The sequence below is a fragment of the Chrysemys picta genome, unplaced genomic scaffold (genome assembly GCF_011386835.1).
Source record: "Chrysemys picta bellii isolate R12L10 unplaced genomic scaffold, ASM1138683v2 scaf295, whole genome shotgun sequence".
NCBI lineage: Eukaryota > Metazoa > Chordata > Testudines > Emydidae > Chrysemys > Chrysemys picta.
In genome coordinates, this window is record NW_027053002.1 from 62,501 (window position 1) to 67,500 (window position 5,000).

At 70.6% G+C, this 5,000-nt stretch overlaps 1 non-coding gene across 1 annotated transcript; it reads right to left on the reverse strand.

Moving 5' to 3' along the window:
• Positions 1–3,010: 3,010 nt before the first annotated feature.
• LOC135978523 (5S ribosomal RNA) lies at positions 3,011–3,129 on the reverse strand. The gene has a single exon (XR_010595929.1). It is a non-coding gene; the product is annotated as a 5S ribosomal RNA (ribosomal RNA).
• Between the last annotated feature and the right edge of the window lie 1,871 nt (positions 3,130–5,000).

The window sequence follows — 5,000 nt, forward strand, 5'->3', positions numbered from 1 at the left end:
TCCCCCGGCCAGTCCGGGGGAGGCTTAATAGTCCTTCCAGGGGAGGCTTAATAGTCATCCCCCGGGCAGTCCGCGGGAGGCTTAATAGTCGTCCCCCGAGTGCTCCGGGGGGGGCAGGCTTAATAGTCGTTCCCCAGGCAGTCCGGGAGAGGCTTAAGAGTCATCCCCCGACAGTGTGGGTGTGGGTGTGGGCGGGGGGGAGGCTTAGCAGTCGTCCCCAGGGCGGTCCGGGGGTGGGGGGAGGCCTCAGAGTCGTCCCTCCGAGAGCCGTGTCGGCGGCGGTGGCGGGTGTCAGGCTTTACATCCAGCCTCCGGAGGGTGAGCGTCCTCGGACGCGATGCAGCCGCCGCAGAGAGGCAGCCTCCGAGGCAGGGAGCGGAGCACCGAGGCTGGGGAGTGGGGAGCAGGAGCCGGGGGGGGGGAGGTGGGGGGCGTTCAGGACAACAGGTCAACCCCCGGGAAGCGGCTGTCAAATGTTCAAAGTCCCCACTCGGCCACCAGGTCAAGCCCCGGGAAGCGGCTGTAAAATGTTCAAAGTCCCCCCCGGGACAACAGGTCAAGCCCTGGGAGGCGGCTGTCAAATGTTCAAAGTCCCCACCGGGACAACAGGTCAAGCCCTGGGAGGCGGCTGTCAAATGTTCAAAGTCCCCACCGGGACAACAGGTCAACCCCCGGGAAGCGGCTGTCAAATTTTCAAAGTCCCCGTTCGGCCACCAGGTCAACCCGCTGAATCTACTGGGTTGACCTGGCGGCCGGTTTGCTTTCCGGCCACCAGGTCAACCCATTGGATTCGACGGGTTGACCTGGCGACCGGTTTGCTTTCCGGCCACCAGGTCAACCCATTGGATTCGACGGGTTGACCTGGTGGCCGGTTTGCTTTCCGGACCGGATGTCACCCCACTCCCAGGGCAGCGCGGCAGTGGTGCTGAGGACCGCAGAGGGGGGGCTTAATAGTCGAGAGGGAGCAGGTCCGGGGGAGGCTTAATAGTCGTCCCCCGAGGACTCCGGGGGCCAGGCTTAATAGTCGTCCCCCCCCCCCCCCCCCCCGGGCGCTCCAGGGGGGAAAGCTTAATAGTCCTCCCCCGAGGACTCCGGGGGCAGGCTTAACAGTCGTCCGCCCCGGGCGCTCCAGCGGGAAAGCTTAATAGTCCTCCCCTGACAGTGTGTGTGTGTGTGGGAGGGAGGCTTAGCAGTCTTGCCCCGGGTGGTCCGGTGGGGGAGGCTTAGCAGTCATCCCCCGAGGACTCCGGGGGCAGGCTTAATAGTGGTTCCAGGGGAGGCTTAATAGTCTTCCCCCGGGCAGTCCGGGAGAGGCTTAATCGTCATCCCCCGACAGTGTGTGTGTGTGTGTGTGGGGGGGAGGCTTAGCAGTCTTCCCCCAGGCTGGGTGGGGGCCTGGCGGGAGGCGTCGCAGTCTTCCCCCGGGCGGTCCGGTGGGGGAGGCTTAGCAGTCGTCCCCAGGGCGGTCCGGGGGTGGGGTGGGGTGGGGGGCCTCACAGTCGTCCCTCGGAGAGCCGGGTCGGCGGCAGTGGTGGGTTTACGTCCAGCCTCCGGAGGGTGCGCGTCCTCGGAGGCGATGCAGGCGCCGCAGAGAGGCAGCCTCCGAGGCAGGGAGCGGAGCACCGAGGCTGGGGAGAGGGGAGCAGGAGCCGGGGGCTGGGGGTGGGGGTGGGGGGCGTTCAGGACAACCGGTCAAGCCCCGGGAAGCAGCTGTCAAATGTTCCAAGTCCCCACTCGGCCACCAGGTCCACCCCAGTCTAGCAATGGGGTTGACCTGGCTGACGGCCGGTTAGTATCAAGGTAAACTCACCGTCGTCCACAGGAGGGCAGCTCTCAGGCCGGCCGGCTGCGGCTGACTCTGGGGCGGCGCCCGGTCCCGGCAGCGAGGGGCGGGGGGCGCGGAGCGAGACGGGGCTAACCGGGGGGGGGGGGGCGCCTCCTGCGACTTTGGGGGCCGCGGGTCGTCAGTGGCGTGCAGGCCGGGCCTCTCCCGGGGGATTCGGGGGGGCGGTCCTGCGGGCCGGGCGCAGGGGGCTCGGGCGAGCCCGGGCCGGTCCGCCCCGGGGCCGGGGTCTCCGCCTGCGGCTCAGGGGGGCGCGGGTCGTCGGGGGAGGAAGCCCGGGGGAGCTGCACACCGGCCCGCCAGGCCAGGCCTGGCCTGGATGGCCGCGGGGGGATTCGGGGCGGTCCCGCGGGCCGGGGGCCGGGCGCAGGGGAGGCGGGGGGTCCGAGCGAGTCCGTCCCGGGCCCGGGGCCTCCCCCTGCGGCTTTGGGGTCCGTGGGTCCCCGCTGGCGGAAGCCACTGGGAGCTGGACACCCGCCGTCCGTCCCGCCTGGCCAGGCCTGGCCTGGGTGGCCGCGGGGGGATTCGGGGCGGTCCCGCGGGCCGGCGGCCGGGCGCAGGGGAGGCGGGGGGTCCGAGCGAGTCGGTCCCGGGCCTGGGGTCTCCCCCTGCGGCTTTGGGGTCCGTGGGTCCCCGCTGGAGGAAGCCGCTGGGCGCTGGACACCCGCCGTCCGTCCCGCCTGGCCAGGCCTGGCCTGGGTGGCCGCGGGGGGATTCGGGGCGGTCCCGCGGGCCGGCGGCCGGGCGCAGGGGGTCCGAGCGAGTCCGTCCCAGGCCCGGGGCCTCCCCCTGCGGCTTTGGGGTCCGTGGGTCCCCGCTGGAGGAAGCCGCTGGGCGCTGGACACCCGCCGTCCGTCCCGCCTGGCCAGGCCTGGCCTGGGTGGCCGCGGGGGGGGATTCGGGGCGGACCTGCGGGCCGGCGGCCGGGAGGGTCCGGGCCAGTCCGCCCCATGCCCGGCGTCTCCCCCAGCGGCTTCGGTGGCCCCGGGGGGGGTCCTCCGCGGAGGAAGCCGGGTGGGTGGGGAGCCGGACCCCAGGCGCCCAGACCCGTGACCTGCGGCCGCGACCTCCGACTCGGCAGGAGCGACGAGGGGCTTTCCGGCCCGTCCCCCCCTCTCCTTCCCCCCCAGAAAAGGAGAGAGAGAGCTGACTCGGACCGGGAAAAGCTGCCTACGGCACCTGGGATTCCCAGGCGGTCACCCATCCAAGTACTAGCCAGGCCCGGGACGGTTTACCTTCCGAGATCGGACGGGATCGGGGGCGTTCGGTCCGGTATGGCCGTAGGCACCCGGCCCCGCGCCTCCTCGCCCGCTTTCCCCTGCCGACGCCCGGGCCTGCCGCACGGTGAGCCCCGGTCGGACTGCCCCCCCCCCTGCGGCAGGGCCCCCGTCTCTCGCGGGCCCGGTCCTTTTTTCCTTTTCGAGCTCCGGGGCCCGGGCTGGCCGCCAGAGCCCCTCCGCCCGCCCTCCCCGGCGTCGGGGAAAATACTGTCCCGGACTTCCAGTGCGCCCGATCCTGTCAGCCGGGGGGTGGGGAGGGGCAGTCCCTCGCTGCGGCCGGGGAGGGTGAGCCCAGGGCGGCTTGCCTGCCGTGCGAGGCCCCTCTCGGCCACCAGGTCAACCCCGAGTCGAAAGGGCTGAAAAATTTTCAGAGTCCCCTCCCGGGCACCAGGTCAACCCGTGGAATCGGACGGGTTCACCTGCTGGCCGGTTCGCTTCCCGGCCACCAGGTCAACCCCTAGGTTGCCGACCGGCCTACCCAGTGGCCGGTTTGCTTTCCGGCCACCAGGTCAACCCCTAGGGGTTTTAACGGGGGCACGCCCGGTGGCCTCTTTCCCGTCCGGTCACCAGGTCAACCCGGATCTCCCTCCTTCCCTGGGCGTCCCCTCCTCGGAGGCGTCAGGTTCCATTTCCCCCCCCCCCCCCCAGACTTCCAGGGGCCCGATCCAGTCGGCCGGGAGGCAGTCCCTCGCTGCGGCCGGGGAGGGTGAGCCCAGGGCGGCCTGGTCCATGTCTCTAGTGGGCCCGATCCTTTTTTTTTTTTTCGAGCTCCGGGGCCAGGCCCGCCCGGGCAGCCCTCCTCGGAGGCGTGGGGCGATTCCCCCCCCCCCCCAGACTTCCAGGGGCCCGATCCTGTCGGCCGGGAGGCAGTCCCTCGCTGCGGCCGGGGAGGGTCAGCCCAGGGCGGCTTGCCTGCCGTGCGAGTCCCCTCTCGGCCACCAGGTCAACCGCGAGTCGAAAGGGCTGAAAAATTTTCAGAGTCCCCTCCCGGGCACCAGGTCAACCCGTGGAATCGAACGGGTTCACCTGCTGGCCGGTTCGCTTCCCGGCCACCAGGTCAACCCGTGGAATCGGACGGGTTCACCGGCTGGCCGGTTCGCTTTCCGGCCACCAGGTCAACCCGTGGAATCGAACGGGTTCACCTGCTGGCCGGTTCGCTTTCCGGCCACCAGGTCAACCCCTAGGTTTTAAGGGGGGGGGGACGCCCGGTGGCCTCTTTCCCGTCCGGTCAGCAGGTCAACCCGGATCTCCCTCCTTCCCTGGGCGCCCCCTCCTCGGAGGCGTCAGGTTCCATTCTTTTTTCCAGACTTCCAGGGGCCCGATCCAGTCGACCGGGAGGCAGTCCCTCGCTGCGGCCGGGGAGGGTGAGCCCAGGGCGGCTTGCCTGCCGTGCGAGTCCCCTCTCGGCCACCAGGTCAACCCCGAGTCGAAAGGGCTGAAAAATTTTCAGAGTCCCCTCCCGGGCACCAGGTCAACCCGTGGAATCGAACGGGTTCACCTGCTGGCCGGTTCGCTTCCCGGGCACCAGGTCAACCCGTGGAATCGAACGGGTTCACCTGCTGGCCGGTTCGCTTCCCGGGCACCAGGTCAACCCGTGGAATCGAACGGGTTCACCTGCTGGCCGGTTCGCTTTCCGGCCACCAGGTCAACCCCTAGGTTTTAAGGGGGGGGACGCCCGGTGGCCTCTTTCCCGTCCGGTCAGCAGGTCAACCCGGATCTCCCTCCTTCCCTGGGCGCCCCCTCCTCGGAGGCGTCAGGTTCCATTCTTTTTTCCAGACTTCCAGGGGCCCGATCCAGTCGGCCGGGTGGCAGTCCCTCGCTGCGGCCGGGGAGGGTGAGCCCAGGGCGGCTTGCCTGCCGTGCGAGTCCCCTCTCGG